The sequence below is a fragment of the Rutidosis leptorrhynchoides genome, chromosome 2 (assembly GCF_046630445.1).
Source record: "Rutidosis leptorrhynchoides isolate AG116_Rl617_1_P2 chromosome 2, CSIRO_AGI_Rlap_v1, whole genome shotgun sequence".
NCBI lineage: Eukaryota > Viridiplantae > Streptophyta > Magnoliopsida > Asterales > Asteraceae > Rutidosis > Rutidosis leptorrhynchoides.
In genome coordinates this window covers 388,247,035-388,270,160 of record NC_092334.1, presented here as the reverse complement: position 1 = coordinate 388,270,160, position 23,126 = coordinate 388,247,035, and the positions used below count along the sequence as shown (strand labels likewise).

General features: G+C 35.3%; 1 non-coding gene across 1 annotated transcript; it reads left to right on the top strand.

Moving 5' to 3' along the window:
• Window positions 1–13,273: 13,273 nt before the first annotated feature.
• LOC139894920 (small nucleolar RNA R71) lies at window positions 13,274–13,380 on the top strand. The gene has a single exon (XR_011775396.1). It is a non-coding gene; the product is annotated as a small nucleolar RNA R71 (small nucleolar RNA).
• Window positions 13,381–23,126: the final 9,746 nt, after the last annotated feature.

The following is a 23,126-nucleotide window of genomic DNA, read 5'->3' as shown; positions in this document are numbered from 1 at the left end:
TGTACTATTTGACAGGTGTCTAAACCATGTTGCGAACATCCTCTTAATAACTTTCCAAATCTAGTCCACGCCTCATATAGAGTTTCATTCGGTTTCTGTGTGAACGTAACAATTTCTCATTGAAGTCTTACGGCTTTAGATGCCGGAAAGAATTGTTTAAGAAATTTTTCAACTAAAACGTCCCATGTATCAATCGCCCCTTCAGGTAACGATTCTAACCAATCTTTGGCTTCTCCCTTTAAATTCCAGGGAAATAACATGAGATATATCTGTTCATCCTCCACTTCTCTTATTTTAAATAGTGTGCAGATCCTATTAAAGGTACGAAGATGTTCGTTTGGATCTTCCTTCGGCGCACCACTAAATTGGCATTGATTAGTCACCATGTGTAGAATTTGTCCTTTGATTTCATAATCTGGCGCATTAATGTCAGGATGAGTAATTGCGTGACCTTGGTCAGTGCGTTTAGCTCTCATTCGGTCTTCCATAATTAAAGGTTCCAGATTTTCCATAATTGAATTTGTTGAATCTGAATCACTAGAGGATTCTGATTTAATGGTTCATTCCTCAACAATCTCTGTTTGAATGATTGGTGGTTCCGGAGGAAAATTTAATGGTTCAGGATCTACGAATTATCCCTGAATATTCTCCGGATTCTCAATTGTGAGGTCGGTTTCAAAAAATGGATTATCAGAAATTTGAATTGGAGTACTTGGTCGACTGGATGACGATTCTAAAGAAAAATCAACGGCGGTAATATTAGCTAAATGTCTTGATCTAGTTACAGGTGGTGAACGTACAAAAGGTGATGAACGTCTTGCTCGGTGCATTCACTGAATATCCTATCCTATTAGTTTTTAAAAGGAAAGAAAAATTATATAAGTTATCCAATTAATAGACTTTTCTAATTTTGCCCACGTTTCGAATAGCCAAAAGATGCAGCAGAAGGGTAGGATTCGTTTGGTCTCAATATAATTGAGTACTGTTTGGCTCCAATAACCCGGTCCACGTACAAATCCAACTATTACTACGAACCAGAAAATTTTGATGTCTATCAATTTAACCAATTAAAATAAATTTTCGTAATTTTAAGAAATTTTAGATAAGAAGTAGAATAAAAATCTATGTCCTAAAAACTAGAATGGCGAGAAATAAGAAAGAAAAAGAGGGCGTCGAAAAAGAAAAGGGTTGAAAAATAAAAGGCGTCGAAAAATAAGAAAGAAAAAGAGTGACTTATAAAACTTTAAAACACTCGACTAACACAACCTTATTACTACCACTAACTTAAAATTATAATCGCAAATTGAGATTACTAATTGGAATGTTAATTGATACATAGGTAAAAGGTGTCTAAAAATATTAAAGCTTACAAGTAAAACTATATCCCAAATGGAAATGACTTAAAAAGGTACTAAAACTTAAAAAGACGTCGCAAAATTCTAAAGCACTTTAATCTTAGTCTAAAGAAAAAGCACTTAAGGGATTTTACGGCAAAGCCTAAAAATCTAAATAAAAAAAATAACTATGGCAAAAACTATGAATTAATAACTAAATATGAGCGAAAAATACAAATATTACGCTAAAACAATTAAAAAGGGACAAAATATAAAAATATACTAAAAGTTGTAAAAATTACAATTTTTATAAATACATTATTTTTATATTATTTATTTAATAAAACTATTAATTTTACAATTTAAATAAACTAATTAAACTAAAAATACAAATTAAATAAATAACACTAAATTAAATTATATAATATATAACCCTAATTAAGGTTTAAATATAATAATAATAATTATAATCCGTAATTAATGCAGGCTGCAGTCAACTGTGGCGTGTCAGACGGGCTCATGCGATCGCATGAATCCTAAGCTAACCGGCCATGCGATCGCATGGGCTAGGGTTTCGGGCCACAGAGTGGGCTGCTACAGTACCGGACTCGAGTTTTAATATATATTTTATTTTCTGTTTTTGCTGTAAAATATATTTATAAAATATATTTATAAATTATATAAAACTTATATTTTTACAAACTAAAAAATAGAAATAAAGAAACTTTATAAAACTTAAATATTTACCAAACTCTTAAAAATATTTATATTTTTGTTTTTCTTTTTATATTTTTGAATATTTAAAACGTATTTTTACAAAAGCGTATTTTTTATAAAAGTAAACTAAAAAGAAAAATATTTTTTTTTTATATATATTAGCGTTGCGCTTCCGGCTTTTAAGCTAGATTGTCCCCGGCAGCGGCGCCAAAAATACTTGATGTTATGCGAGGTGTATATGAAATAGCTTATATTTTACTAGGAAATACTATTAAATATGATACAATTTTACACAAGATATTTATTTATTTATAGAATGGATATACTTAAACCTTGCTACAACACTTATAGGCAGTGTACCTAATCGTACAGTAGTGTAGTCTTTAGTAAGTCCGGTTCGTTCCACAGGGAATCTTTTAAACAAAGCTTAACGCTATATTAGTTTTATTTTATAAAAATACAAATATATATATATATATATATATATATATATAAGTAATATTATTATTATAAAGGGGGTTTTTACCGTTTAATGACCGGTTTGTCGATTTTAAAACTTTAGTTGCAGTTAAAACAAAATGTAAAAATATTAAATAAATAAAAGACTTAATTTAAAGCATAAAGTAAATAACGATAATGAAATTGCGATAAATAAAAGTGCGATAAAATAAACTTGCGATAATTAAAAAATACGATAATTAGAAGTGCAATTAAATATAAAATAAAGGAAATTAAATATGAGATAAAAGAATTATGCTTATTTAAACTTCCGTAATCATGATGTTTGACGTGTTGATTTTAGTTTTATGCCCATGGGTTAATTGTCCTTTGTCCTGGATTATTTAATATGTCCGTCTGGTTTTTGTCCATAACAGTCCATCAGTCATAAATATAAAGTGCGAGTATCCTCGTCAAATTATCCTTATAGCCGAAGTTAAATATTCCAACTAATTGGGGACTTAAACTGTAACAAGATTTTAATACTTTGTTTAATAATTACACCAGGATGTCGACTGAGTGTAACCTAAGATTTTAATACTTTGTTATCAATTATGCCAAGTGTCCTTGTACATAATTTCACCCCTTTTTTAATAATTCTAGTGGTTATTAATCCATTCCCGTGTCCGGTTAAATGAACGATTATTCGTACATATAAATACCCTGCCCATCGTATCCGATCGAGTGTATATGGTTATTTATAGGGACGTTCAATTGTAAATCTTTATATTAACATTAACAAATTATCATTTAGTTAAACAAATATAAAGCCCATTAATAGCCCATAGTCTAATTTCCACAAGTGTCGTTCTTTTGTCCAAACCCCAATTATGGTACAAAGCCCAATTACCCAATTTTAGTAATTAGCCCAACATCATGATTACTTCGTTTTAAATAAGCATAATAATAACTTAGCTACGAGACATTAAATTAAAAAGGTTGAACATAACTTATAATGATTAAAAATAGCGTAGCGTTACACGAACAGAATTTCGACTTACACCCTTACAACATTCGCTAACATACCCTTATTATTAGAAATTAAAATTAAAATTAAAATTAAAATATATATATATATATATATATATATATATATATATATATATATATATATATATATATATATATATATATATATAATTTACGTATGATGAAGAAGGAAAAAGATGTGTTTTGTGTTACACCAAAGCTCGATTTTTATAGGCCCGTGATCTGAAAAAGATGCTCATGGCCAGCTGGGGAGAGCCAAATTTGGTTGTTTTCTTCTGCCGACGTTTATTTAAATATAATATAATATATATATTAATTTTAAGAATTAATTATATATTATATTATATTCATATGCATAGTTGACTTGTAATTTTTAGTCCGTTGCATCGAGCGTTGAGAGTTGACTCTCGTCCCGGTTCCGGATTTTCGAACGTCCTTGCGAATAATTTAATATCTTGTACTTTGCGTTTTGAATCTTGTACTCTTGTAATTTTGAGACGTTTCTTATCAATAATTGGAACCTCATTGATTGTATTTTGTACTTTTGAGCTTTTTGGTTGTTTGCGTCTTTAATTCGTCGAATCTTCCTTTTGTCTTCACCTTTTATTATTTAAACGAATATCACTTGTAAATAGAACAATTGCAACTAAAAGCTTGTCTTTCTTGAGGAATAATTCTATGAAATATATGTTCGTTTTTAGCATTATCAGTACTTAAGACCTAATTTACATAATTTTAAACCTTTGGGAATGATTTACTGACTTAGTAACTTTTGACTTAGGTTAAGGACCTTTCGGACCAACCACTTGCTTACTATTCCCGCGTATCGGCTTTTACTATTTTCCACTGTGAGTTGTAGCATCCCTTTTTACTTTAACTATTTTGGGAACTGAGAATAGATGTGCATTTTATGTTTTACATACTAGGCACGAGTACTTAAACTTTATATATGTGTGGGTTATACAACGGCATAAACTTTCTCCTTAGCTCGGTAACGTTTAGTCATTGGTCTTTAAACCGGTGAACGCGAATCTTAGATATGGATCCATAGGGTTTGACATCCCCACTCGGGCTAGTAGCGCTAGCATTTAACGGGTGTTTAATACTTCATAAACTTACGTACTCGCCAAGTGTACTTTTAGGGGGTGTTATTTACGTTAAGTTAGTTACCAAGTGCCCACGGTTATACATATACTTTTCATACAGTTTTGAAACATTGAAATCTCGTGGCCTACCTTACATTACTGATATACTTAAACTATAGCTCACCAACCTTCGTGTTGACATTTTTAAGCATGTTTTTCTCAGGTGCTTAAGGTTTAATTGCTTCCGCTGTAGTTGCCATGCTTTGTAGACTCCCGCTGCACTTATTAGAGATGTCTTCGCATGAAATGTTTATATTGCATTCAAACTTTATTACTTTTGAACAATGAATTTGTAGCGACCTATGGGTCACGTACTATTATTATCGCCTTTTATTCGTAGAGGCACATTATCGTATGTCAAACATTTGGCATTGGTTATGACGTTACCTTTTCTTATGAATGCAAACTTATTTTAAAACAATATATAGTGTTTGACCTTGTAATGATCCTGTTGTTGATGATCCATACACGATGGTTTTGTACGGGGCGTCACATATTGTGCCTTCATTTTAGTACCTTTACACCCTGATAAACCTGCAAACCTATAGTATCGGTTTGTTCCTCAACTACCATCATTGGACCCCTGTGTTCCCTATCCACAACTAAATACTCTCCAATGAGAGTAACAAAAATACCTCCTCCTATTATTTCCCCGTCCTGTATACCTTCCACAACTTTGGACAAATAATACCCAACACAGTAGGGAATATTAACAAAGCCTCTAGTGTCTCGAATGCACTTAAGGTAAAATAAATCGTTTAGAGTAATTTTCTCCTTGTTTTTACCTCTTTGTGTAATCTAGTTAGCTAAAAATCTTTGTATTATACGAAGCTTTGCTTTGTTATTGTCTAAATAGGAGTGTCTTCCTGCTCGTGTAAACACATTAAAATTTGACATACGCCTCCATACGGCGTTAGCGTCAAAATCTCTATCTACCCTCTCACCGTGATAAATTAAAGCTGTACAATCAGGTGATAATAATTCAGTGCGGGTGTAAATCTGTAAAGCTCTAGCCATGTCTATCATAGACATCCTGTACATCCTACCTCCAAGTAAAAATTTAAGAAAAGTCTTATCGTCTAACCTATCTACATCCTTATTTAAGGCTATAGTACTCATTAGCTTGACACACCACTCCTTATATACAGGCCTACGAGTGGTAAATAAATGTTCCCAATCAGTAAAAGAAGAGCTGCCATACCTTTGGATTAGATGCTACCTAACTGAGTTAGCTAGGCTGACCCTTTCCAAAGGCTTCCAATCTATTTCCCTTGGTACTTCTACATTTTTAGTCCAAAGCTTAAATATGTTACTTTGGTACGTCGGGTAATCTCTCCAAGTTCTATCAAACCTTAGAATGGGGTGTAACTCCTGTTCATGAATTCTTGAGTGTTCTATTACATGGCGAACGAGAAATATTACGAAGGCGGTAAAAAATTGTGGATCCGGCTCATAGTATGGCACGTGTTGATCATAATGTTGTTGTTGTTCAGGTTGTTGTTCCGGTTCGTGATATTGCATCTCTGGCTGTGGTTCCGGATCAGGTTGTCTAGACGATGATGCACCATCCGTATCTGTATTTCTCTGCAAAACACATTAAACACAAAATTTGTGCATCCAAATATGCATTAGTGTTAGCAAAATAACAAATTAAAACAATTACAATAACATGTTTAATTCATATTAAACTTATACTCATTTTCATATTTTTATCAATTCTACAATTTTTTTAAATAAGCATATATGAAAAGGTATACAAAGTTCATAAGCATTCAACTCAAATAACATGTTAAAATAACCATTACTGGCAATTAAACAAGTTTCAAATGGCATTTACATCAATTTAATCAAGTTCATGAATTTTAGACTTAAAAAGTCCACTTTGATGCTCAAAAATCATGTTTAGGATCAAAGTTTGGATCATTTAGCTACCTAAACATGTTACACTACTTAATTTAGCAATAATTCATAACAAAAATCGGCCATAACCTGTTTATATCAAAAAGCCCCAAATTGCTCAAGAACACAAACCCTAGATTTCTAAAAATTTTGAAGGCTAAGGCTTCAAATCATGTTAAATAGCTTCAATCTAGATTATACATACATAATATACTAACAATTTAACTCTAATTACAATAGAATCATCAAAATTAAATTAGGTAAAAATTTGCTCAAGAACACTAAAATTTGAATTTAAATAGTTTTAGGGGTGGAATCGTTACCTTCTTTGAAAAACTTCTGAACAAACGCATGATTAGAGCGGATTATAGCAAGAAAATTGGTGAATTTTGGTGAAAAAATGATGATTTTAGAGAGGATTTGGGAGTATTTTCGCGTATGTGTGTGTGTATTGTGAGGAGACAGAGACCAGCGAGCTGCTCTTTTGTTTCTGACCTGCCCAGGGTGCCCAGCGATCGCATGGGTTCCCAGTGCAAACCCCATGCGATCGCATGGGGTATAGGTTTTTTTTTTAAATAAAACCTTTCACTTATAAAAAAATTAATTAATTAATTTAAAATTTTATTTCTTTTTAGATTGAGGGCGTTTAGGTACGTTTACCTAGTTTGTCCCTCGACAAAATTTTAAAATTTGTCATTTTAAAGTGATTGTTTTAAAAGCAAACATTTTTGGGTTTTTTTAATGTTTTTGGCATACTTTAAATCAATAAGATTAAAATAAATGATAATAAAATTTCTCGTCCCGCCCTCGGGTAAAGCAATTTCGGTTCAACGACCTAATTTTCATCTCACGACGAATTTTTAGATATCAAATTTTTAACTTAATGAAATAAAGTAAATTTTTGTTTTTTAATTCACACCAAACTTATATTTAAAATGCATATTAAAATTTCATATAAATATTAATAATATTTATATACATTAATTTTTCAAACTTACATTTAAATAATATTCTTATATATTAATTTAAAAAAAAACAAGGTAAAAATAAAAAATAAAAATCTTTTTGGTCTTTTATTCCACTTCAATCAATCAAATATTAACAAAAATATATGTCCCTCTTTTTGGGTAAAGTAATTTCGGCTAAATTACCAAGTTTTACTCCTAACGAATTTCTGAAATATTTTGGATTGATTGATTAAAGATATTTATACCTTATGAATAAACAGTAAATTTCGCAGTGATGTAATAAATTTTTGTATGATATCAATAATTTCGATTTCGCATACCTAATTTTATTGAATATCAATTTAATACTTTATAGCGAACGATTCAGCATTTATTATCAAAAGGTTAAAAGCAATAAAATAAAAATAAAACTGTACATACTTACCTATGAGATAGAATTCTCTGAGACTTGCTTTAGCCGACTCATAGGAGAGTCGTGTGATTTGGTTTTCCATAGCTATATAAGCATAACCTCGATTTTTCAATAACTTTTCTTCTAAACATATGAACGGTCCTTCTCTGCATAGAGTAACAAATTCGGTATTTGAATATGTTTGATTGTTCGAACATTTACCTTCGTGTGACCGTTTTCCGCATTTATGACATCTTTCAAGGTGTCGTGCTCTTCTTTTTATTGCGGATTTTGATTTTCCTTTACCAAAATATATCTTATGATGATTCTTCCCGAGTTTTTTCCTCACTTTGTCCATTTTTCCTCTTATGAATGATACCAGTTCACTCGGGAAGATGTTATTATTACATTCAGTAATCATAGCGTGTAGTAGTAGACCATGGTTCAGATCAAAGGAATTCTTCATCTCGTAAAACCTAAAAGAAATAAAAATTTAGAATGGAGGGAGAAGACTAGTTCTTTAGGGTCTGCTAGGGAAAGACCATTCGGATTCCATTTTTGAGAACTACACCAAAACAGAATATCTAACTCTAACAGAAATACATATTACCCTTAAAAACAATTCCAATCTTCCCACACTTAGTTAGCTGTGGTGTCGAAATTGTGATTAACTTCATCTTCAACTTCCATTGGATTATCTATGTAATGTTTAACACTGTGACCAGTAACCTTAAATTCAATCCCATTTGAATTTATTAACTCTACTGTTCCGTACGGGAAAACTCTTTTGACTATGAATGGTCCTGACCATCTTGATTTCAATTTTCCAGGAAATAGCTTGAATCTTGAATTGAAAAGAAGAACTCTGTCTCCTTCCTTAAATTCTTTTGAACTTCTGATTCTTTTATCATGCCATTTCTTCGTTCTTTCCTTATAGATTAACGAATTTTCGTATGCTTCATGTCTTAATTTTTCTAATTCGTTTAGTTGACTTAACCGTAGACGTCCGGCTTCATGTAAATCAAGATTACATGTCTTCAAAGCCCAAAATGCTTTGTGCTCAATTTCTACTGGAAGATGACATGCTTTTCCGTAAACGAGTTTAAAAGGTGTGGATCCAATTGGAGTTTTGTAGGCTTTTCTAAAAGCCCAGAGTTCATCCTTCAATTTCATGGACCATTCATTCGGATTTGATCCTACAGTTTTCTCTAGAATACGTTTTAATGCTCGGTTAGTATTTTCAACTTGTCCACTTGTTTGTGGATGATAAGCGGTTGAGATTTTATGAGTCACTCCATATCTTTTGAGAACTTTCTCAAGTTGATTATTACAAAAATGAGTACCCCGATCACTTATTAAAGCTTTCGGTGTTCCAAACCTAGCAAAAAGACGTTTTAAGAAGTTGACTACAACTCGTGAATCGTTAGTTGGGAGAACTTGTGCTTCCGCCCATTTAGATACATAATCAATGGCTACGAGAATGTATAGATTAATATGAGATTTTGAAAATGGACCCATAAAGTCAATACACCAAATGTCAAATACTTCACATACTTGAATGACATTTTGTGGCATTTCATCACGTTGATTTATTTTTCCGGCCCTTTGACAAGCATCACAGGATTTACAAAGAAGGTGTGCGTCTTTGAAAATTGTAGGCCAATAGAATCCAGCGTCGTAGACTTTTCTTGCTGTGAGTTGAGGCCTATAATGCCCTCCTGTTGGTCCTGTGTGACAATGGTTTAAGATTTGACTAGCTTCATCTCCGAATACGCATCGGCGTATTATGCTATCGGGACAACTTTTAAATAAATGTGGATCTTCCCAGAAATAGTGTTTTATATCACTAAAGAATTTCTTTCGTTTTTGGTACGACAACCCTTTTTCAAGGAATCCACATACTAAGTAGTTTGCATAGTCTGCAAACCATGGAATTTCATTATAATCTATCTTCAATAGATATTCATCAGGAAAGTTATCTTGTATAGCCAATTCATTTAGAACTTCTAATTCAGGATTTTCAAGACGAGAAAGATGATCAGCTGCGAGATTTTCTACTCCCTTTTTGTCTCGGATCTCAATATCGAACTCTTATAAGAGTAAGATCCAACGGATTAATCGTGGTTTGGCATCTTGTTTCGAAAATAGATATCTAAGAGCATAATGGTCGGTATAGACCACCGTTTTAGCTAGAATGAGATATGAACGAAATTTGTCAAAAGCAAAGACAATAGCAAGCAGTTCTTTTTCAGTAGTTGTGTAATTTGTTTTTGCTCCTTGTAACGTCTTACTAGAGTAATAAATCGGTTGAAATTGTTTTTCAATCCTTTGTCATAAAACGGCTCCCATTGCAAAATCACTTGCATCGTACATGAGTTCAAATGGTAAATTCCAATTTGGATTTATCACGATCGGCGCATTAGTGAGATTTTCTTTAAGAATATTAAAAGATTTGATGCATTCATCCGAAAAGATGAATGGAGCATCCTTTTCAAGGAGTTTATTCATAGGAGTGGCAATTTTAGAAAAGTATTTTATGAAACGTTGGTAAAAATCGGCATGCCCTAGAAAACTCCTAACTCCTCTAACATTGGTGGGATGTGGAAGTTTAGCAATTACATCTACTTTAGCTCTATCCACTTCAATTCAATCCTTTAAAATTTTATGACCAAGAACGATTCCTTGTCTAACCATGTAATGGCATTTCTCCCAATTAAGAACTAGATTTGATTGTTCGCATCTAATAAGCATTCGTTCAAGATTAACTAGACATGTTTCAAAAGTATCACCGAAGACTGAAAAGTCATCCATGAAAACTTCCATGCATTCTTCTATCATGTCATGAAAAATTGCCATCCTGCACCTTTGAAAGGTTGCAGGGGCGTTGCAAAGTCCAAATGGCATGCTTTTGTAAGCAAAAGTACCATAAGGGCACGTGAACGTGGTTTTCTCTTGATCCTCGGGTGCGATTGGAATTTGAAAGTATCCGGAGAAATCGTCAAGAAAACAATAGTAACTGTTCCCAGCTAACCTTTCCAATATTTGATCAATGAAAGGTAAGGGAAAGTGATCTTTTCTGGTGGCATCATTTAATTTTCTATAATCAATACAAACTCGCCATCCTGTTACAGTCCTAGTAGGAATAAGCTCATCTTTTTCATTTGTGATGACAGTCATGCCACCCTTCTTAGGTACACATTGAACTGGGCTTACCCATGGACTATCAGATATTGGATAAATTAAACCTGCATCTAGTAGTTTAATAATTTCTTTCTTAACAACATCTTGCATATTTAGATTTAGTCTTCGTTGGCGTTGCACATATGTTTTATGACCTTCTTCCGTAAGGATTTTGTGTGTGCAATACGAAGGACTTATGCCTTTAATGTCATGAATCTTCCATGCAATAGCTGGTTTATGAGCTTTTAGCACAGAAATGAGTTGAGATTTTTCATTTTTCGTAAGAGAAGACGATATTATTACAGGTAATTCAGATTCACCATGTAAATAAGCGTATTCCAAATGGTTTGGAAGTGGCTTTAACTCTAATATCGGTGGTTCTTCTATCGATGATTTGTATCGGTATCTGTCTTCCTCTTTTAGCATTTGAAGTTCTTCTGTTGTTGGTTCGTAATCATTAGCCATAAGTGTAGCTAACATTTCAGCTTCATCAATTGGTTCAGTCCCTTCTCCTAAAGAACATTCTCATGTTCCTTGTAATTCTGGAAATTCTTCTAACAATTCTGCATGTGAATCTATAGTTTGAATATAATAACATGTATCATCTGCAGATTATGGTTGTTGCATGGCTCTATCAACTGAAAAGGTAACACTCTCGTCCTCTATACTTAGGGTCAATTTCTTACCAAACACGTCTATTATTGCTTTAGCCGTGTTTAAGAATGGTCTTCCTAATATGAGAGGAACTCGAGAATCTTCTTCCATGTCTAGAATAACAAAGTCTACTGGAAATACTAAAGTACCATCTTTAACTAGCATGTTCTCCATTATCCCTCTAGGATATTTTACTGATCGATCGGCTAGTTGTATGCTTATTCGTGTTAGTTTTAATTCTCCAAGGTCTAGTTTAGGGTATAGTGAATACGGCATTAAATTTATACTAGCACCTAAGTCTGCCAATTAGCATTCATTGTAACAGCCGAGAGTTCTTTCATTTTCTTTCTATTTGTGATTAGATCTTTCAAGAATTTAGCATATCTTGACATTCCTGAAATCACATCAATGAAAGGAAGATTGACATTTATTTGTTTAAACATATCCAAGAATTTAGATTGCTCGGCTTTAAGTCTTTCTTTTCTCATTTTACTCGGGTAAGGAAGTGGTGGTTGGTATAGTTTAACATAAGGTTTAGCCTTAACTGTGTTATCTTCATTAACCTTTTCAACTACCGGTTCTGATTCCTTCTCTTGTTCAGGTTGTGGTGCCTGTGGAGTAGGAATATCGTCATTAGAAATTACAGGCATTTCAGGTGGTTTAAGCGTAATACCACTTCTCGTGGTAATGGCTTTAGCTGTTTCATTCCGGGGATTAGTATTTGTATCACTAGGTAGACACCTTGGTTTTCTTTCACCTATCAACCTTGCAAGGTTGCTCACTTCTTGTTTCAGATTTTAAATAGAAGCTTGTTGATTTCTAAATGCTTGAGCATTTTGTTCATTGGTTTGTTTCTGAGATGTGAAAAACTGAGTTTGAGATTCAACTAGCTTTGACATCATATCTTCTAAATTTGGCTTTTTATCATCGGTTTGTGGTGGTTTATTTTGAAAAATAGGTCTTTGCTGGTTGTAAGTATTGTTAGATACTTGTTGATTGCTAGGACCTTGTTGATTGTTGTACGGAACATTTTGGTTATAATTCTGATTTTGATTGTAGTTTGGTCTTGGCGGTTGATAATTATTCTGATAATTATTTCCAGGCCTTTGGTTCATGTATGAAACATTCTCTCTTTGTTCCATTGTTTGTTCAATACTGAGACAATCTTTTGTCAAATGTGGTCCTCCACACTGCTCACAACTAATTCGTATTGTGTGAATATCTTTAGTCATCTTTTCCATTCGTCTTTCGAAAGCATCTAACTTTTCGGAAATGGAATCAAAGTCATGGCTAGAATCGGCTCTTGCCACTTTAGATGATCTAACGATGTCTTTTTCTTGTTGCCACTCATGTGAGTGGGAGGCTGTGTTATCAATAATTTTGTAAGCTTCAGTTGCTGCTTTCTTCATAATGGAACCACCAGCTGCTATATCGATGTCTTTTCGTGTAGTAATATCGCATCCTTGGTAGAATATTTGTACCATTTGATAAGTGTCTAAACCATGTTGAGGACATCCTCTCAACAACTTTTCGAATCTTGTCCACGCCTCATATAGAGTTTCATTTGGCTTTTGTGTGAACGTAACAATTTCTCCTTGAAGTCTTACGGCTTTAGATGCCGGAAAGACTTGTTTAAGAAAATTTTCAACTAAGACATCCCATGTATCAATCGCTGCTTCAGGTAACGATTCTAACCAATCTTTGGCTTCTCCCTTAAAAGTCCAGGGAAATAACATGAGATAGATCTGTTCATCCTCAACTTCTCTGATTTTGAATAGAGTACAGATCCTATTAAAGGTACGAAGATGTTCGTTTAGATCTTTCTTCGGCGCACCACTAAATTAGCATTGATTAGTTACCATGTGTAGGATTTGTCCTTTGATTTCATAATCTGGTGCATTAATGTCTGGTTGAGTAATGGCATGACCTTGGCCAGTGCGTTTAGCTCTCATTTGGTCTTCCATACTTAGAGGTTCCGGATTTTCCATGATTGAATTTGTTGAATCCGAATCACTAGAGGATTCTGATTTAATGGTTTCTTTCTCGACAATCTCTGGTTGAATGATTTGTGGTTCAGGAGGAATGATTAGTGGTTCAGGATCTCTGAATTGTCCTTGAATATCCTCCGGGTTCTCAATTGCGAGGTCGGGTTCAAAAAATGGATTATAGGAAATTTGAATTGGAGTACTTGGTCGACTAGATGACGATTCTAAAGAAAAATCAACGGCGACAATGTTGGCTAGATGTCTTGATCGAGTTACAGGTGGTGAACGTATGAAAGGTGGTGAACGTTTTGCTCGGTGCATTCACTGAATATCCTATTAGTTATAAAAATAAAAATTATATAAGTTATCAAATTAATAGACTTTTCTGCTTTTGTCCACATTTCGAATAGCCAAAAGATGCAGCAGGGAGCCAGGATCCTTTAAGTCAGAAAATCCACGACTCAGCCACTAACAAATCCAACTATTACTACGAAGCAGAAAATTTTGGATGTCTATCAATTTAACCGCTTAAAATAATTTTTCGTCGAAATTTTAAAAAAATAAAGAAAATTCTATGTCCTAAAAACTAGAGCGTAGAAATGAGAAAGAAAAAGATTGCGTAGAAAAACGTCGAAAAATAAAAGGTCAAAAAATAATAAAAAGAAAGTAGAGCGTCGAGACTTAAAAGTCTAAAAACTAAATATTAAAACTTGGGTCTAAAGGTATTAAAACTTAAAAGGAATTCTACATCCAAAATAGTAATTACTTAGAAAGATACTAAAATTTATTTAAAACTAGAGCGATAAGTGACGTTGTAAAATTCTAAAGTGCCTAAGTCTTAATCTAAAGAAAAAGTACTTAATGGATTTTACGGCAAAGCCTAAAAATCTAGGAATATAAAATAACAATGGTAAAATTAAGTTTAAAACTAATTACGAATGATAAATATAAAGATTACAAATTAAAAGATTAAAATATATAATTTATAAAAAGAGACAAAAATTGATAAAATTACTTATTTTATTATTTTTTTATAAAAGTATTAATTTTATATAATTAATAAAAACTTAAAATTACAAGTTATAAATTAAAACTTAAAATTAAAAACTAATTAAATAACTAAAACCTAATTAGGGTTAATAATAATAATAATAATTAATTTAAACCCTACTCCGCACTAGTTTAAGGATCAGACCTGTCAGACAGGGTCATACGGTCGCATGGGGTTAAAGGGTTAATCTCATGCAGTCGCATAGTAACGGATACCAGGCCAGTTATTTGGGCTGCAACAGTTGGGCCCGAATACAGTTTTTCTTATATTATTTTTTCTGATTTTTAATAAAATAAAAATAAAATAACTTAAATAAAACTTATAAATAAAAAAATAATAATTTACTTATTAGTTTTCATAACTTTTGACAATAAAAATATAAACTTTTTAATTTAAATACTTAAAAAATATAGAAATATATTTTTCTTTTTTTTATGTTTTTATATTTTTACTTTTAATATTTAAAACTCATATAAATATATTTTTACAAAAATAACTTAAAAACTAAATTTTATTATAGCGTTTCGCTTCGGCGTTGAGTGTTCCCCGGCAGCGGCGTCAAATATACTTGATGTGTTGCGAGGTGTATACGAAATAGTTATATTTTTATTGCGAAATACTATTAAATACGATACAATTTTACACAAGTTATTTATTTATTTATTTATAGAGTGGATATACCTAAACCTTGCTACACCACTATAGGCAGTGTACCTAATCGTAGAGTAGTGTAGTTTGTAGTAAGTCCGGTTCGTTCCACTGGGATACAACTAAATTTAACGCTATAATTTTAAAAACTATATTTGTATAAAAATATATATATATATATATATATATATATATATATATATATATATATATATATATATATATATATATATATATATATATATATATAAGTAATATTATTATTGTTATAAAAGGGGGGTTTTACCGTTTAGTGACCGGTTTGTCGATTTTATGACTTAAATCACAATTAAAACCTAATGTAAAATATTAAATATAAAAATGACTTAATTTAAAGCGTAAAGTAAATGACCATAAATAAAAGTGCGATAAATAAAAGTGCAATAATTTAAAGTACGATAAATAAAATGACGGTAAATAAAAGTACGATGAGATATAAATTAAAGGAATTATGCTTATTTAAACTTCCGTAATCATGATGTTCGACGTGTTGATTTTAATTTATTACCATGGGTTAATTGTCCTTCGTCCTAGATTATTCGATATGTCCATCTGGTTTTTGTCCATAACAGTCCATCAGTCATAAATATAAAGTGCGAGTGTCCTCGTCAAATTATCCTTATACCCGAAGTCAAATATTCCAACTAATTGGGGACTTAAACTGTAATAAGGTTTTAATACATTGTTAATGATTACACCAGGTTATCGACTGCGTGCAATCCAAGGTTTTAATACTTTATTAATAATTACACCAAGTGTCCTTGTATGTAATCCACCCATGTTTTAATGAGTCCGTTGACTATTAATCCATCCCCGTGTCCGGTTAAATGAACGATTATTAGTATTTATAAATATCCCGTCCATCGTGTCCGATCGAGTGTATGTGGTTATTTATAATTACCTCAAATTGTAAATCTCTATATTAAATTAACGAACTATCATCCAGTTTAACAAATATAAAGCCCATTAATAGCCCATAGTCCAATTTCCATAAGTGTCGGTCTTTTGTCCAAACCCCAATTATGGTACAAAGCCCAATAACCCCGTCTTTAATATTTAGCCCAACATCACGATTACTTCGATTTAAATAAGCATAATAATAACTTAGCTACGAGACATTAATTTAAAAAGGTTAAACATAACTTACAATGAGTATTAATCGCATAGTGTTACACGGACAGAGTTTCGACTTACAAAACCTTAAAACATTCGCTACTATAACCTTATTATTATTATTAACTTAAAATTAAAATTAAAATATAAATATAAATATATATATTGAGAGAGTGAGATTGAAGTATGATGAAGGTGTAATTATTTCGTCCGAAAAACACTTCAATTTATAGATGTGGCCAGCTACAGTGAACCATGCGATCGCATGGATTTAAAGTTTTCAGGCCATGCAATCGCATGGCCAGGCTGGATAGGATATTTTGCTCTTCAAAACACGTGGGCTACTTAATTAATTAATATATATAATATAATATATATAATTTTATATAATTATATATATTATATTATATTCTTGTGCATAGTTGACTCATAATTTTAGGCCCGTTGCGTCACGCGTTGATAGTTGGCTCAGGTCCCTGTTTCGGATTTTCGAACGTCCTTGCGTACAATTTAATATCTTGTACTTTACGTTTTGCGGCTCGTACTCTTGTAACTTTTAGATGTTTCTCAGTAATAATTTGAACCACTTGGATTGTACTTTTTATCTTTTTGGTCGTTTGCGTCTTCAAATCGTCGAATCTGTCTTTTGTCTTCACTTTTTATTATTTAAACGAATATCACTTGTAAATAGAACAATTGCAACTAAAAGCTTGTCTTTCTTGAAGGATAATGCTATGAAATATGTGTTCGTTTTTAGCATTATCACCACTCGAAAGGTATGGGTTTATTTTCTTAAAGCTAAATCCGAAGTTTTTGGTACTTTTGTGAAGTGAAAAGCTATGGTTGAGAATGCGACCAATTTAAAGGTCAAGTGCTTAAGGTCGGACAATGGAGAAGAATATGGTAGTCTTGAGTTTAAAGGCCATTGTGCAAAGTTCGGTATTAGAATGTTGAAAACGGTACCGGAGACACCGAAACACAATGGGGTCGCCGAACATATGAATCGTACGTTGAATGAAAGAGCTAGGAGTATGAGACTACATGCCGGTTTGCCTAAGATGTTTTGGGCGGATGCGGTTAATACGGCGGCTTATTTGATTAATAGGGGACCCTCAACACCATTGGGTTTTCGAATTCCCGAAGAAGAATGGCTAGGTAAAAAGGTTAGTTATGATCATCTTAGAATCTTTGGGTGTAATGTTTATGTGAAGACCAAAGATATTGATAAAGATAAACTTGAAGCTAAGTCAAAGAAGTGTACGTTCATTGGTTACGGTTCCGATGACATGGGTTATCGTTGTTGGGAAAATGAAGCTAGAAAGGTTATTTGATCGTGTGATGTTATCTTTGATGAAGATTTGGTCTTTGGCAAACAGGAACTGGGGAGTCAAAAAGCAGGTCATGTTATCATGACGATGTTTCTCTTGATGATCTTGCGGGTTCTAGTGGGAGTTCGGGGAACAATGAATTGCCGATTAATGGTGATGGGTCGGATCTTGACAATGATGGTGATGGTTCGGATAGCGGTAATAATTCCAAACATAGTGCGAGTTCTAGTGATGAGGAGGCTAATGAAACCGGTCTAACCATACCGGTTGCTCCTATACTTAGACGCTCGACTAGAGTGCCCAAACCTAATCCTAGGTATTTTCCATCAACAAACTACTTGCTCTATATCGAGAACGTTCCATCAACAAACTACTTTCTCTATATCGAGAACGGTGAACCCGAAAGTTACTTTGAAGCAAGAAAGTCCAAAGAATCCATACAATGGGAGCTTGCTATGAAAGAAGAGATGGGGTCATAATGATACGCATACCCGATCAGCTCGTGTAGCGCATCAAACAGCATCGCTGAAAGGATTTACAAAGGTGCACGAGAAGGTTTATAGCGCTATTATGGCAATCATAGCGCCAATCCCATCCGCGTGCATTGGCAGCATCCACATGTTAGGCGATGCTGTAGCTGGCAGAGGACACTGGGCAGACAAAAGGTCAGGTCCGACAAGAACACTTTTTACTTTTGTCGGATCAGCTTGCTCGAAGATGTACTATTGGCAGACCACGATCCTTTTAACCTTATTACGTGGCGAAAGAAGACAAGAAAGATTACCCTATAAATACAGAACTTTGTCCACAACATAGGGGATCTCCAGAATTTACTTTACACGCATATACTCTAAGAATAGCAGCGCATAGCGCAATTATACCCATGCTACCAGACTTATAGCACTTCACTAGACATCCTTGATATACAGGTAACGTTCCATGAACATAAACCCTACAACTTAGCGCGAGCCATCGCTGACTGGACTACCCGCCGATGGTGGGTCTACGTCTAACCACCCCTGTTGAGATCCTCATCTTGCGAGGGGTTATTCACAGTACTCCAGACCAGAGAGTTAAACTCAATTGACCCTTAAATCCCCTCTCATTGATGTCAAGCATGGACCGAACCCGACCCGATTATTCTATGCTTGATCATTTGGCGCCATCCGTGGGACACTCAAGTTAAAAGATTTTGATTTGATATTTTTTCTGTATGTCCACTAATGACTCGCTTGTTTCTTTTTGATACAGTAAAAGGTGTTGAAATGACTAGCAAGCAAGAAATACCTAAACCTACACAAGCGCGAGCTACTTCGCCCACAGGACCTTAGCCAGCCACCAAGGGATTGGCGGGAACTTCTGATAGCGCGCCATCAAGAGGCGCACAGATGCATCCCCCTGGTGCATCAGCGTCATCTTTCAAGATCTCGGAAGTGATTAGGCCGATACCATGGGCCTCGAACACCACAAGCACGGGATTCGTACCTATCTAGCCAACGACTGAATCCGCGGGCAAAAGCCCGAGCCATACTAGCAGTCTGGCTGGCTCACAGGGCGCCCGGCCTTCACCTTTGCTTCGGAGGGATGCCTCCCCAACCACCCCAGGATCTAGCGCTACGACTTTTGCGCAGAGGACTTCATCTACAGGAAGAAGTGCATCCACAGAATTACCGGATCAGACACACGAACAACGCGCCCACAACCAAGCTAATCTGATCTACGCTTGGATGAATGCCACGCCAGATGATATGGTGCATGAGTTCGAGCAATCCGAAAAGGCCGAGCTCATGATCAAAAACTTGTATGCGGGAATGAAAGGAGTACCTGTCAAATCCTCTTTTGAAACGGCTCCCACTGGAGAAAAGTTCTCGGCACACATACTGAGTCATGTTTCAACACCGCTGCCCGTGATACCGCTAACCTTGGGATACTATGACAGATTCTCAGACCCTGATGACTTCTTGCAAAAGTACGAAGGAATAGCGCGAAACCAGCACTGGGCTGACGAGACAAAATGCATGGAGTTCCTACCGCTACTTGAAGGCGTAGCTCGGCAGTGGTTTAACAACCTGCCAGTGCCAGTTATAAGTTGTTATGATGATCTCCGAACGCGTTTCGTGCTTAACTTTCATAACATGCACGCAACTCGAAGGACGCATGTTGAATGTCATGACATCAAGCATGAGCGAGGGGAATCCTTAGGAGAGTTCATCGACAGGTACTGCCAAGAGGTGGCCAGGATCCCTAACTGTGCTGAATCATTAAAAGTATCCGGGTTCATACACGGAATCTGTCGGAAACGCCACCTAACGTTGTGGTAGAGACTTAGGAAGCGTCCTCCAGAGACACTTGCAGAAGCGATAAGAGAAGCGCACGGGCACATGCGCGCTGAAGAAGACACTACCAGGTACTTGAGTTACCGAGGTTCGAAAAGTGGTCGGCGCGACGGCTACAACTCGCCAAGGGGTGGGCGCTCGTCAGGCGGTTTCGGGAGAAACCAACACGACTCTAGCCCCTACCGCTACCACGGTAACAATCATCACAGTGATAAGAAACACCAGCGAAATCACCAAGGACACAACAACAACCAGCAACATCATCGGAACAGGGATAGCGACACCAGGGAAAACAAGCAAGCTTTGATCAGAAGCCTCACCAAGAGTTTAAAAGAAATCTATGTGATTGAGCCTATCTCAGAAACGTTTGAGAAACCAGCGCGCATGTCTGAGTACGCGCGACGTGATAAGTCAAAGTTCTGCGACTTTCACGATGACTTCGGACATGAAACCAATCGCTGCAAAGCGTTGGTTGATAAGGTGGTCGTTTGCCTCAAGCGTGGAGATTTGAAACACTTGAAACCAAGAAGGATGAATCAAGTAGGTATAAGAAGGAAAATGAAGGAGTCGAGAAAGACAAGGTCATCTATGTCTTTTCGTGGGAGAAAAAGAAGGAAGTTGAGAAAGAGCCACTGTTGTCGTATGAAACCCTCAAGGCGCACCTCCCACGCGAGCCCATTTACGAAAGGAAATGTGCTCCGCTGGTGGTAGAAGGTTACTTGCCTGAATGCACTCAACACATTAATAAAATTCTCATCGATACTGGCAGTTGTATCAACGTCATGTTCTTTCACTGTTTCGAGAACCTAGCCTACAAAGTGAAGCGCAACCTAAGAAAGGTAAAGCAGCAGTTTAGGGGAATAAGCGGGGACCCCTCTTGGTCAAAAGGGATACTTGGAGCAGCGTTAACCTTGTGGGACGATCAACATAAGGAACGGGCGCACACGATGGTGGTTGACTTTAAAGTGATACGTGCTGAATCGGAATACGATGCTATCCTGGGACAACCGGCATTATCACACTTCGCCATCAGCACCTGCCTTTACCGAGGGATCATAACGCTACCCACCCCACTAGGAGAAGCCACACTCAAGTCCAAAGTGACCGCAGAGGACTATCGACTTCGGCAGGTACGCATAAACATGTGTAGTTAACCGTTTTGAAAATTAAAATTACAGATCACACGCAGTCGCATAACAACAAAATTGGCGCTTGCATACTTTGTTGGATAGAATGCAATAAACACGCAACCAGTCTGCACGCTTACCACATTGAAATGAGCGCAATCTTACATAATCCGAAACATAAGACGCATACTAGAGTGCGCTTGCACACATACTCGCGCATTCGTTGATTTGTAACACTTTTGAATGGTATCCGTAGATCTGAAGTATTAAAGCCGCGGAAAAGGCAACGAAAGATGGGGCCGGCTCTTCTGAAGCTGGAAATGACGAGGGAGACAAGATTGCCGGAGTTGACTATGAGTACAAAGAACACAAGGACGAGAAGTTGAGGGAGAGAGCATGTGGCTACAGTTATGATCAAGGTGGATATAGCTATTACTGGTATTTGAAAGTTTAGAAGTTCTTAAGTGCACCCTGTGTAGCGCATTTTTTTTTTAAAATCTGTACCGATGAAACAATGTCTATTAAGCGCTTTACGCTCGAGTTTATCTATGTTTAATTATTGCCTTCGAGTTACTGTCTGCTAAAATCTTTGTACCATTATATGTAAAGTAGCTCTATAACTTGAAAATGGTGTGCACAATCTTTTAGGCAGCATACACCTGCCTTTGAAGGGTTGCTTTCTCCTGCACCCGTGCGGAAGAAGCTCATTTGGCGACGAGCTAGTCTATTATAACCGGACGGTTAAGCGTCATTGGATTGACCTAACCTACCCGCGCAGAACTTGAGATCTTCAAGTCATGACTATAAACGATGGTGTTGGTCACGCCTGACCTCAGTCCAAAGTGTTGGCGCACTTAGAAGACTCCCGATGCGCACATACGGACGTTTAACTTAAGCATATATTGTGTGCACAATAATATATGTGATAAGTTAAGTGTTGACATGCCTTGAGTATAATTATGATTAAATTAATAGTTACTTAGCAAAAAAGAAATGTGTTAATGAACGATCTTACGCGCACGATCATACTGTGAATACAAAACCCACATTCCTGGTCATACAAATACTTAGCAATCGTCACTCAGAAGAATGCGTGCAAATTACAAAGAATAGAGTTATATCTAGCGCACGTGTATCGTCTGTGATTAACAATGCTCAAATTTTCTCAATTATTTAACATTCACGCGCACCTGTAAAATTGAGCGCATTGCAACACAAGCAGCAATTACGAAAAAAGATAAACAAAAAGAAGTATTCCATTTCTGAAAAAGTCATTACATACATAAAGAAAATAACAAATTACAACTGGTCATTCAACAACCAGTGGGCGTCAGCTGTAGGGTCATTAGACAAAGCTACCAATGAGGGGACCATGATAATCACCAACGTCGGCGCCACTTCCTTGCTCTTCTGCGTTGCAAGAGGATACACTTCCTTTGCTATGATAGCATCCAAAGCCTCGGAAGGTTGAATGTGAGGCTGGATCTTCTTCCAAAAAGTAAGCTTATCCTCCTCTTTGAAAGCGAGAATGGTGTCAACAAGAAGATCGCTCACATATTTAGAATCGCAAACGCGAGCAACAAGCGCGGGGAGACCCTTCTTTAAGGTCTCGAGCTGATACCTTGCTGTATCACAATCAACCTCGCAAGTAGTTAAACGATCAGTCAAAACTTCGCGCTCTTCTTCCAGAGAGCTCTTTTCAGACTCAAGGAATTTTACCTTT